Here is a 13,372-nt window from a genome sequence, read left to right as displayed (position 1 = left end):
GTCTTCTGTAATAACCCAGATTTGCCTAAAATTATGTTTTTTTTTTCATGAAAAGGTAAAAAGGTTTTGAACAATTCTTAAGTTTAATGATAATTTAGGCTTCAATTGTGCATTTTCTTCTATTTTAAGGACTGCCTTATAAAACTTTGATGTAAAACTGGGCTCTAAGCAAAATCTTTTGTGCTTAGAACTTTGATTCAAATGTTCGCAGATTAAAATTAGTTTCCGTTTACTGTGTCAGCTTGAAGCGGAAAAAAAGAATCCCCTGTTTGAAAAGTATCAATGTTAAGCATAATACGCATTTTCTTAAAACAAAGAGGGAATGAAACTGGATTAAAAACATAAAAAATAATAAAAGGAAATGAAGAAAATTGGAAAATAATCGAATAAAAAGTTTTGTTTGTCTAAAGTCAGTTATTTTTGGGCATGAAGAATAACAGAAACTACATGCTGTCTCAGTCTAACCCAAGTCTAATTATTTAAAGATTAAAGCATTGACAATATTTTTAAACCTGAAACATAAAACTGTAACCCTTGTTATTTTCTTAACACAATACACTTAAGCTCAGTTTAATCTTTTTTGGAATATTTGAAATTTTAATTCTTCATTCTTAAATCGTTAATAACATTTAATGATTTTTTTTTCCACTTTCACCTTTTTTCTAGCATTTTTTCTGATCTTTAATAATAACTTATTGTTAAAGGTGATACTTTTGTTATTCTTTATTGATAGCAATGATTTCACATAGATCAGAATATCATCTGCATAGCAACTGATTTTATCTTTCCGAGCTCATAGACGTTAAAAACCTTTAAATTTGGTTGGAGACTAAAATTAATTTATTCATCTGCTGAGCGAATGTTAAAGGTTACAAAAACACAGAAGGACTAATGTGAACAAAAAGTTACAGAAATAGGCTTTTCTTATTGTGCTGCAATTAAAATCTATTGATCTTTTTTTATTAGAGAAAAGCTGAATAGTGGTACATTGGTGAGAAATGTATTTGCGATAGATATAATAGATCTTATGAAAGTTTTAATCCACAATGTATTTAATAGTCTCAGCTTCCCAGGTGATGTTTATTACAGTAAAATAGGCTTTTTAGTATGATCTATAATGATGTTGGTGTTTTCTAAAACTTATTGGGGTTTTGTTTTTACATGTGAAGATTTGTTGTTGAAATATAAAAAATCTTTGTTTGTATTTGTTTCAAAGAACTGTTTACCAGTCGACAGAAATGTCACTTGTGTTGGTGCAATAAGCCATGGCTTCAGCCTACAACCTTTGGTTGAAATATTTACTTCCCAGTGGTGAATGTATGTGTGCAATTGTGCAATATTTGTGATACGGTGGTGTGCAAACTGTTTCATCAAAATAAATGTATCGAAAAGATTTTAGGATCTTGGAGTCTACAACGTCTAAATAAGAATGTATTTGGTGTTGGACCTTGAAAAAGCAGAGAACAGTATTAATGAGGACGTTACTGGGGGAGGACTTTTTTATTCTTCTGGTCTCGTTTAAATGTTTTGATACTTACTCATAATTATTATTGTTCCCGTTTAATCTTTTTTTTAAGGTCTTCCAAATAAGATGGATGGGACAGGTCATAGTTTTGCTCATTAGTAATTTCAGCAATGAGAAAACTGAAAAGCTGTAAATTTATGCACGGAGCTAGCACAAATAACACGTGTAAACAAAGTCTCTCTAAAAGGCCCCTGTGGTTGAAACAATCTTATAAAAAAGTATGTTTTGCCAAGTCAAACTGGACACATATGGTACATAAATTTTATTCCTTAAGGTCCCTAGATAAAATGTTTTTTTTATACTTGAAGCATCTTAAAGCCTTTAAACTGATGCGGCTGCACGAGTATTTAATTCAAATGTCAAAAACCATGCAGTCACTGCAGATGTTGAAAGGATAAGAAGTCTTGTGATAAATCTGCCATCATTTTCCTGAGTGAGGTCAAGACCACGTTTGTCTTCTGCATCTTGATGCGGTCAGCTTTGTGTAGGATCACGGTGACCTCTAATAACATCTTATTATACGGAAGTCCGAAAGAATACAAGAAAGGACGGCATCATTTCAAAGGCACCTTCAGCAAATGACAAACTGTTGTCCCCTGATGACAACTCTGTTGTCTCAAAAATTACAAGACAATGATCTCATAAGCTTTACAAAATCACATCACAGAAACAAAGAGTTTTTTTCTTTTAGAGACAGTGAATTGTATATTGCTCTGACCCAAGAAAACCGCCGCCTCTCTGTCCTTTGGACACAAGCACTGATTCAGAATACTAACAGGAACTACAAAGTGTGTTCAGGAGAACACAAAAGTTAGGACAGATGCTGAAATAAATCTAAAAGTTGACTTTCTTTACTGCAAGTTTTCTTCACAGTCTTAAAAGTGTCTGGGTGTAAAAGGAATTTATCTGATGATGCTTAAATACTGTTTTTTAGTCACTACTAACCATCCATCCATCTTCTTCCGCTCATCTGCGTCCTGGTCTAAACAGTCTAGGCAAAAATGCCCAGACTTCCCTCTACCCAGCCACTTCCTCCAGCTCCTCTGAGGAGACTATAAGGCATTCCTAGGGCAATCAAGAGTCTCTCCAGCATGTTCTGGGTCTTCCCCGGGGTCTCTGCCCTTTGGGACATGCCCGGGACATCTCCTCAAGGAAGCAACCAGGAGGCATCCAGACCAGGTACCTGAGTCACCTGAACCAGCTCCTCTCAATATTGGGGAGCAGCGGCTCTACCCCGAGCTCAACGATCCCAGACACTGAGGTACCGGGGCACGTGCCCCTGTAATTGTCTCCCATGGCAGAGAGGTTCGAGGTGACTATTCAGACAAAATGCTTTTCAATTCAGTTTTATTTATATAGCCAATATTATATCACAGCTCAGTGACCTTGTGGTAGAGTGTCCGCCCTGTGACTGGAAGGTCAGGTGTTCAAATCCAGGCCAAGTCCTAACAAAGACTCTAAAAATGCGACCCAATGCCTCCCTGCTTGACAATCAGCACTAAGAGGTTGGATTGGGGGGGTTGATCCACCAAATAGTTCCCGACTGCGGCTGTGTCTCCAGCTCATCGCTCCCCCAAGGGATGGGTCAAATGCGGAGAACAAATTTCTCACACTTAGGTGTGTGACAGCTAATGGTACTTTATCACAGTTGTCTCAACTGGCTTCACTAATCGTACAAAACATAAAATCATTTATAAAAACAATAGCTGATTGCTAAACTACTAGTAAACTACACTGACCAAAAATATAAACGCAACACTTTTGTTATTGCTTCCATTTTTTATGGTATGAACTACAAGATGTAAAACATTTTCCACATACACAAAATAACCAGTTCTCTGAAATATTGTTCACAAATATGTCTTAATCTGTGATAGTGAGCACTTCTCCTTTGCCAAGACAATCCATCCCACCTCACAGGTGTGCCATATCAAGATGCTGATTAGACAGCATGATTATTGCACAGGTGTGCCTTAGACTGGCCACAAGAAAAGGCCACTCTGAAATCTTCAGTTTTGTTTTATTGAGGGGGTCAGGGGAGTCAGACAACCAGTCAGTATCTGGTGTGACCACCATTTGCCTCATGAAGTGCGATACATCTCCTTCGCATAGATAGAGTTGATCAGGTTGTCTATTGTGGCCTGTGGAATGTTGGTCCACTCTTCTTCAATGGCTGTGCGAAGTTGCTGGATATTGGCAGGAACTGGAACACGCTGTCGTATACGCCAATCCAGAGCATCCCAAACATGCTCAATGGGTGACATGTGCGATGAGTATGCTGGTCATGCAAGAACTGGGATGTTGTCAGCTTACAAGAATTATGTACAGATCCTTGCAACATGGGGCCATGCATTATCATGCTGCAACATGAGGTGATGTTGTTGGATGTACGGTACAACAATGGGCCCCAGGATCTCGTCACGGTATCTCTGTGCATTCAAAATGCCATCAATGAAATGCACCTGTGTTCTTCGCCCATAACAGATGCCTGGCCATACCATAACCCCACCACCACCATGGGCTACTCGATCCACAACATTGACATCAGAAAACCGCTCACCCACAGGACGCCACACATGCTGTCTGCCATCTGCCCTGAACAGTGTAAACCGGGATTCATCAGTGAAGAGAACACCTCTCCAACGTGCCAGACGCCATCGCATGTGAGCATTTGCCCACTCAAGTCGGTTACGACGACAAACTGGAGTGAGGTCGAGACCTCGATGAGGATGACGAGCATGCAGATGAGCTTCCCTGAGACGGTTTCTGACAGTTTGTGCAGGAATTCTGTGGTTATGCAAACCGATTGTTTCAGCAGCTGTCCGAGTGGCTGGTCTCAGACGATCTTGGAGGTGGACATGCTGGATGTGGAGGTCTTGGGCTGGAGTGGTTACACGTGGTCTGAGGTTGTGAGGCCGGTTGGATGTGCGGCCAAATTCTCGGAAACGCCTTTGGAGACGGCTTATGATGGAGAAATGGACATTCAATTCCCTAGCAACAGCTCTGGTGGACATTCCTGCTATTAGCATGCCAATTGCACACTCCCTCAAAACTTGCGACATCTGTGGCATTGTGCTGTGTAAGACAACTGAAGATTTCAGAGTGGCCTTTTCTTGTGGCCAATCTAAGGCACACCTGTGCAATAATTATGCTGTCTAATCAGCATCTCTAAATGGCACACCTGTGAGGTGGGATGGATTGTCTTGGCAAAGGAGAAGTGCTCACTATCACAGATTTAGACAGATTTGTGAACAATATTTCAGAGAACTGGTTATTTTGTGTATGTAGAAAATGTTTCACATCTTTGAGTTCATATGATAAAAAATGGGAGCAATAGCAAAAGTGTTGCGTTTATATTTTTGGTTATTATAAATAGACTGCCCTGGCTACTGGCGCTCTGCTCCTGACGCATCCACCCTACCCCCTTCTCGTTTTAGTCTGGACATTTTCTTTACTATTCTAAGATGTCTGCATCAAAGCCTGCTTTGCTCTGACCTTAACTCCATATGTGATTAACGCAAATCAGCTGATTGGCAGAGACAATGGTACGTTCCGTTTTCCTGAGGTGGACGCACAAGCCTCATGAGAGCTACAAGACACACCTGTGCTCCTCTTAAGATGTGGCCACTCCTCTCTTTAACTCCCTCATGTGACTAAGGCTTAAGAGAATAATAAAGATAATAACGTCTCATGATCATCAATAGCCTCATGATGCTGTTCTGAGGCAATGCGTTCCACTCGTCCACAAATACCCCATGCAGTTGGACTCCAACTTTTTACCAAGGCTTCAGTTTCACTTTAAAAGGATTTTTCATCTTTCTCTTTGTCCAGAACGACACATACATTTAACTTTCTGACAGATTAGCCAATGAAGGTCAAGAGATAAAGATATTTCTCTCTTTTTGGTGCAAAGCTCTAAATAAACGTTGAGTGAACACGCGTACATGCTGTGTGCATTTGTGTCCGGACATCAGGGCATGCAAACCCTCCCTTCTTCCAGGTCTCTGCTGTATCTCTGCTTTATTACTTTACATGTCCTCTAACCTTTAAATACACATGCATTTGCTGCCCCCCCCCCCCCCCCCCCCGTTCCCCCCCAGCAGGCTGGGCGGCAGTCCTGCTCCCTGAAAGGTTAATAGATTTCCCGCCCCTCATGTGCAGTGAAGTGCAGCAGGATATCATGCACTGAGTGCAGTTTGGCATGCTCCTGACAAACTTCTTTAAAATCCACTTCCACTTTAGACCATTTAGGATGAAACCTTAAAAAGGTTTTGGTAAAACATCTTCAAAAAAAAGCAATGAAACTGAAAAACGTGTTTAAAAACACAGTTCTGCAACTTTTTTAATTTGATACCTACAGTGACGGCTGTAAATTCTGTCTTTGAGCAGCGTGTTTCACTAAGTGTGAGATTCAAACTCTGTTTTCTTCTGTTTGGCAGAGAGGTAGCTGCAGTGGTGGAGGACCCCCACTGTTTGCTCATACAGGCAGGAACACACAGCGGAGAGAGAAGAAAGGAAAAGACCGGCGTCATCAGAAAGGGCAAGGTGAGAACCAATGGAGAAAATTGATGTTTTCCACAGCGACAGCACTGCCGATGATCACGCATCACGGGTTGGGTTACATAAGTTTCTATCCAGAGCTAAAGGGAATGACAGAAATAAACAGGGTGTAATTATGAATGCAAGCAATCAGTTGTGACAAGGTCCCAAGCCCCAGCAGACCTGGAGGGGTAGACTCTGTACTGAAAATTCACCAAGAAATCCAGTTGGTCAATCATGGTTGTGACTTAAATTTTACACAATTGAATTTATATTCACTTTCTTTTCTTTTTGTACAAAACTGTTAGAACACACCTAATCACTGAATTCAAGTTGGGCTTCAACAATTGTCGTCATAACTGAAAGTGTCAGTAATAAAGGTTTGTGGTCGCTAACCCAGTTAATACTGATAAAACAAAAAATCTTCTGGAAAGGAGATAATTCCTACTTTTTCTCTTTATATACTGTATATGAGAGCTGGATTGAGTGAGTGATGGAAAAGCAATAATGGACATATTTGACATATTAAAAACATGTCTTTTTCGTTTGCAGAATGTGTTTCATCTAGATGCAAACGCAGCTCAATCAGGAGTTTGATGCTCAAACTGTAGGATTATTTTTTTTTTTCAAAGGTTAAGGGGGTCGTGTTCAGAGCCAGCATGGATCGGTTTAAATTGTGACTATTTGCTGCTCTTCACAGTCAAAACTGGTTCAAACAAACGGCCCTTTTAGCTCGAAAACACTCACAAATGCACATCAGTTCAAAAGAAGTGGTGAACACGACGTGGGGTTCTGTTTATACGCATTTATCTCATTTTTTTGTGGGCACTTTAAAACAATTGAAGCCCACATGCCTCTTGTGATCACATTGCAGGATCACGAGTTCAAACCTGTAGGTGAGCGGGATATTTTCAGTGGGTGCTCTTATGTCCTCAGACCATGTGTTTAGTATGTTTTTTTTTATTCTAATCTGACTAATAAATGGTGCAGAGAAGCTGAATATGCTTCTTAAATAAATGACTGTAGGCTTTTTATTTGCTCTGGTGTCAGGAGCTTTTGCTGTTTGGTAACAAAGCTGACTTCAAAGACCAGGAGTCCACCACATCCCTGCAAGGCCTTTCTCTCCGCGTACTTTTAAATGGTGCATCACTTGTCTTTGTTGAATCCATGTGCCGTGTTCTCTGCTTAACACGTTGATCTTGTTATTCACAGTTGCACTTGTTAAACACTTCATCTACCATTCTTAACGAACCAAATAAACAATAACATGAAGGGAGGTTAAGCAAGCTGGATTAAACACCCATTCGTTTGATCACCATGGTGTTAGGGGGTACAAAAATTGTTCATTATGGCTCGCAGTAGTCATGTAATGCACGGACCACATTGTTTTCATAATGACGGACAACAACACTAAAAATGGTACAAAAAGCCCTTCAAGGAAAGGAAAAAGCCTCAACAGACATAAACAGTTTGCACTACACAAAGACACACTCAACCCGGCTGCAAAAACATCATTTTGGAAACATGTTTACACTTCTAGTTATGTCTTACAACGCATTTGAGCAAAGAATTTGGCCCCCGCCAAATGCTCAAAAACTCACCAACATTTCTAGTACCCGATGAAAATGAATTTTTGACATAGTAAATGGCACACGCACTGAAAAAAAAAAAGACTTCAGGCAAAACTGTCACAAAAATGAATGAGGGCAAAATTCTCTTTTTGGCAGCCATTTTCACATTTTAGCACATCATGGGGGGGAAAAAAAACCTTTCAAGAAACCTGATGGTCTGCTCTTAGGTCTACAACCATCACTGAAGATTTATTGACCTTTGACCTTGGGAACAGGCAACCATCTTAAATTTCGGGGGGGGGGGGGGGGGGGGGGCACCTCTAGTACCAGCTACAAATTTAAACTTATCTTAGGGATTTCCATCATTACCTCCTAACTCTTTGAGGATCATTGGGAAGATACTTGGTTTTTATGTTTCCAGAATTTTAACAGCATTCAGTTGGTGAGCTCGCAGAAGTGGCGTTCCTTTCTTGTTTGCACATTTTTGCCAGAGTATTGTGAAGATTTAATACACGATTCCCTGGCTCAAGCTGAATGAATTGATATAACATACAATATGACCATGTTGGGAATGTGGGCGTGGTTAACTAAAAACCCCAGTTGCCAAGGAAATCCAAAAGATTACTTTTGCTGATTCTTCTAAAACTTACATAGACGAGTTTGTCATTCCCAGATGACCCAAACATAAAATGGTTGATATGGAGATAAAACCAACAGAATTTGGTGCGTGGGGTGGGGAGTGTCAGTGAAGCGTTACCTGGGGTGGTAGCGGCTCCTCTGCCAGAAATGGTGAGTGAAAAGGGGGCTGCAAGTAGCACCTGCAGGCCATACAACGGCCCTTGCTGCTTTAATTTAAGTAGTATTTTTTAAATTAAACAGGATACAACAAAATCCCCTTTATCTGCTTAAAAGTTGTTGCTTTTTCTGTGCCATAAAACTGTGGAGTTTTTCCCAACTGTCATTAGAGCAGAGTTGGACTGACCACATAACACTATAGACAATAAGGCACTCTAGTCTTCACTCCTACAGACAATTTGCAATTACCAGTCAACCGTTCGCGCCTTGGTCCGAACAGGGAGCTTGTGTACCTGGGCATAAGAAAATAATGATGAGCTGTTATTTTCTCGTCATCTTTACCTCGGTCGGTTTTTTGAGCTGATATTTTCATCCGTTGCATTTGTCTTCTTTCATAACAGCTGTTACGCTGACTTTCAGCTCTATATGTGACCTTTGAATGCCCTTTTGCAACAGAAGAACTGACAAATGAGGTTTTCCTGGAGTCCAGCCAGGTTCATCTGTTCTCACAAGATTGGTGGAAGATGGATGTTGCTTCTTTATTATTTTCAGTGCTTTTATGTCAAATTTTCCTTCGAAATGTTGTGATTTATAACAGATTATAGATGACACGCTCTCAGTCTTTGTTGATAGCGCATTCTTTTCATCCTAATCTGACTTTAAAATGGTGCAAAGCACTTGGATGCTTGTTTGAGGAATGATACCCCCCCCCCACATAATCTTTTTCATACCTGTCATAAACCCCACCAGCTAGCCCTTTCGAGTGAGTTTGAATCTGAAATGAGACAAGTTCGGCTTTTTACCCACAGTAGACGTACCCTACAACCCCTTACATCTGCCCCGCTTTCACACCAACATCTCAACTGTATCACTCCTCATCCATGAATAGGTGATACCACAGCGGCTCTGGATTACACCATCCGCCTGGGAATACCAGCAATCAATTACTTTCCCGAGGTTAGAGGGTAATTGCAGGCAAGCAGAAATACGAGTGAGCATGCAGGGCTTTGGTGGAATCCCATTAACTGAAGCAAGGCGTAAATTCCCGTTTTGACATGTTTGAAACATTTTGCACGGTGAGATGTGAGGCTGTATTTTCTTCATGCACACTTCAGCAAATTAAGCAAATTAAGACAAGCTTCAATTATAAACGATAGGAAAAATGAGCAATAACGACTCCAATGATTAAAACGTTCTGCTCGAGTTCAACTCATTTATATATTTTGAAAAAGCAATAACTTTTAACTCATAAACAATTACCTTTTTTGAGTTTTTTTCTTCTGAGTGAAGGATATGTAAGCGTTGACTGAACAGTAGTTAAATTCACTCCTTAAAAGTTTTCCCATTGATGACTCATTCAATAAATATCAATTATCTGTGTGTTTCCCAGAATTTCTTGAGTTTCATCCTGATGTTTTGTAGTCTTCTACATCCTGTCTGTACTTAAGATCAACCAGTTGGTGGACTGGCATGGAACATGGGAGAAACTTTGATTACAAACTCAAGTTCTAACACTGTAACGCCAATCATATCAAAGATTTGACAGAAATTTCTTCTTTTTATAGATTTAAGATGTTTTTTAAACCCTTTGATGAAATAAAAATAAAAAAAACGAAATCATTTTCACAATGAAGTATAGTTTCAACTATGATCAGTTGGGGGATTTGATAAGTTTAAGATGCAAAAATATTGACATATAGCTTCAGGAAAAAAATACCATATTTACCAGCAGTCTTAAATTGAACATGTAACGGTATAATAAAGAATTCATTATCAACTAATTCTGCACTCTCTCAATACAGCAAGTAGTCATTTAAAAATGAATAACAATAGATGAGGTTTTCTTACCATAAAGTTTTAAAATATTAGTAAAACTTTTGCCACCAAAAGCATTTCAGAGATTTTAAGGATTTTGATATAAGCAGGTAAAGTCCTTCTACTGCCCCTAGTGGAATGATGATGAACCACAGGGCAGAAAACATGGACCGATTTATGTGCAATGGGTTTTTGAGGAAAGTTTGAAACATGCTGATGCGATAGAGGACTCAGAAATGTGTCAAAACGATACTAATGATTATATAGGGTTAATGTTGAGCTCACAAACATTGACCAAATCCAAATTTAGGCTTCAAACATAATGAACAGACTCTAACGGTTTGTGTAATTAAGCCTTTTTAATGATTCTGTAATTTATAATAATAATAATAGAGTGGATTTATCTGCGCTTTTCCAGACTCTCAAAGTTCTTAAAAATGTGTGTCCATTATTCATTCACTCATCATTGATACTTGGTGATGGTAGCTACTGTTGTAGCCACAGCTGCTCTGAGGCAGACTTAAAGAGGCGTGGCTGCCAGTTCGCGCCTACGGCCCCTCTGACCATCACCGGGATCATTCATATCACATCCAAGTAAAACTTTACATAAAATCACAAAAGGAAAGTATAGAGCGGTTTAAAACTGATTTTAATTAATAGGAACAAGTAAAGAGGCTTTGTAATTAAGGCTGGATGACCCCTAAGACCCAACTCCTTTTTAGACCACTGTTTTATAATTTGATCAGATTTAGGATTTCAAACAATGTAATCAAATATTTGTTAATTTTGTATAATTTTGCATTTTATTGGAGCTAAAAGCAACATTAAGATAACATTAACTCAATTGTTACTTAGTCAAATCTCCTTTAAATCACTTAAAATTAAATAAACACAATCATCTTTTGTTTTTCTAAAGAAATGTTTTTTATTCTAAAGAAACAGAGAGGGAGGAACATAAAGTATTCCCCATTATTTCTACTATATTTTTAAATATCCTTAGCTTGTCATTCGTAGGAAGTAGCAATAAAATATTGAGCAAAGTTAAACTGTAGACTATTTGAATAAACATTCAGATACCATGGATAAAATGTGAAAACACTGTTCCCCTGATTTGCTCTGTGTTTCACTACAAAGCTGCTACAAGGGGAAAAGCTAAAGGGAAGCTTCAACAGACACCGACAGGCTGCCTCAGGGCTGACACAGTGAACCGGAGGCCGACACTTTAAAGCATAACTGAGTAAAAGTGCTGCTGACCCCCACTCTGTGTCAGACGCTGCTGCCTGCTATTTTTATAGAATGGTAAGACGATGTGAGTCACCGGCTCAACCCTCATCCATCAGTACCAATCCCTTGCAATGAACCTTCACACGTGAATCAGCCACGGGGCAGGAAGACTATTCCTTAAAAGTTTAAAGACAGAAATATGGCTCTGATTTAACCAGAGTGAGATTGCAGTAAAAGCATTCTACACAACTGGAAACAATCATTGAATAATATTTCATTAGGTCTTTTGGGAAGTGTGATTTTATTATACGTCATCTGTGGCCTGAATGGTACCAGTTATGAATTTACAATTCATGATTAAACCGTGAAGCTGTTGGAAAAGAAACTAAAATTGCTAAAACTAAAATTTGCACCAAAGTCAAGATTATTTATTCAGTTTTAATCAGAATCTCTGTCGAAGTTCAAGCTTTGCAATAGTAAAAAAGAAATGTGATTAGCATGTAATAATTTAAAAAAATAGCAAAATTTAAACACCACATTTGTAGGAATTAGTGTCTTTTTTGTCTGGACATCCTATTTTTTCTAATAGATGCTAAAGCTTTGGGCTAGGTTACTCTCAAAGCCAAATGTGCAGTTTTTGCAAGTATGACTGCACAAAATTCTCTCCCATTGTTGGTGTGAAGTTTCCTTATTTCAATTTAGCAAAAAAATCCTGCACACTGATTCATTCCATAAAATCCAATGTGTCTTCTATGTTCCATCGTGTGTTTTGGTATGTAAAAGATGGCAATTTACAAATCAGGATGCAGTGGATGCAGTTTATTTTCTTCGCTTACGCCACTTGAAGGTAAACTAATTCTTTACTGTACAAGTATTTAATAAAAGACAGTTTCATGAGCAAAAATTAGGTTCAGTAGTCTGTTTGCATGCATGTTGTGTATCAATGTTCACAATAAATTGTGTTAGTGTAGTTCCATCTATATTTATAAAGCACTACTACTATTCTACATGACCTTTAGTACAACAGGAGTCATTCTGCTGTTGTTTCTTTTAATTCCGCACAACTAATAATATAAAGTCTTTCCTTTATGTTGCCCCCCCCCCTCCCTGCTTGTCCATGTCTCTGTGCAATGGGGGTTAGAGTAAATACCACCTTAATATTTTTACAAGTTAGCTTTTTTTTTTTAAATAATGACAGTAGTAAGCCAGTCTGTGTATAAGTCAAATACCAGCTGGTCCACCTGTAATTTAAGTGAAAAAGTGTAGTCATGGCAACCAATACTGATTTCAAACTGGGATTAGATTATAATTTAAGTATTTTGCATCAGCTCACTGGCACTTGGTAAAAAAAAAAAAAGCTATTTCAGGTTTCACTGCCCCCACAAAAACCTAAATTAAAATCTGAAAATAAGCATGAAACCATAAGAAATCCTCTCACTGTAACAGGTGAACAATTAGTATTTTAACAGTCCATAACTAACGGCTCTATTACTTCACAGATTACTTTAAGAGCCTGCCTTGAGAGGTGGAAAATGAAGCTTTCTGCAGTTCTGTCAAATAAAACTTTTTTTTTTAAACTTTTGAATTAAACATCATAAAGCGAGTCCTGTTTCTTCAAAGGCAGCAGTGACTTCAGGAGGCGTTAGCCGTCCAGATGAAGGCTGACCTTTCTGTGTGTTTTGCTAGAATCTAGGGTCTTTTCATGGCTTCTACCTAACATGAAGTGACTTTTTTTTACTAACGTTGACCTTAAACAACATTGTACTCTCAAAACACAGGCTAATTGTGTAAGGTAACCTAAATAAACCAAACTGTTTTCTCCTATTTTTCAGTTTCATTGATACCTGTTGGCTTAAATTTCCCCAGTAGTAAAATTATCCTGTGACTTTTTAGGTTCTTACAT

At 38.7% G+C, this 13,372-nt stretch overlaps 1 protein-coding gene across 3 annotated transcripts in view; it reads left to right on the top strand.

Moving 5' to 3' along the window:
- LOC101162257 (liprin-beta-1) overlaps positions 1-13,372 on the top strand; it is a 147,337-nt gene that overhangs the window by 82,390 nt on the left and 51,575 nt on the right. For all 3 annotated transcript variants that reach the window (XM_020714232.3, XM_078941955.1, XM_078941956.1), the window contains one exon: positions 5,965-6,070. The gene's annotated coding sequence lies outside the window, so the exon portion shown is untranslated. The remainder of the gene's footprint in view (positions 1-5,964; positions 6,071-13,372) is intronic.

This window comes from Oryzias latipes, chromosome 23 (genome assembly GCF_053564925.1).
Source record: "Oryzias latipes strain Hd-rR chromosome 23, Olatipes_Hd-rR_3.1".
Classification (NCBI taxonomy): domain Eukaryota; kingdom Metazoa; phylum Chordata; class Actinopteri; order Beloniformes; family Adrianichthyidae; genus Oryzias; species Oryzias latipes.
This window is presented reverse-complemented; position numbering and strand designations above follow the sequence as displayed.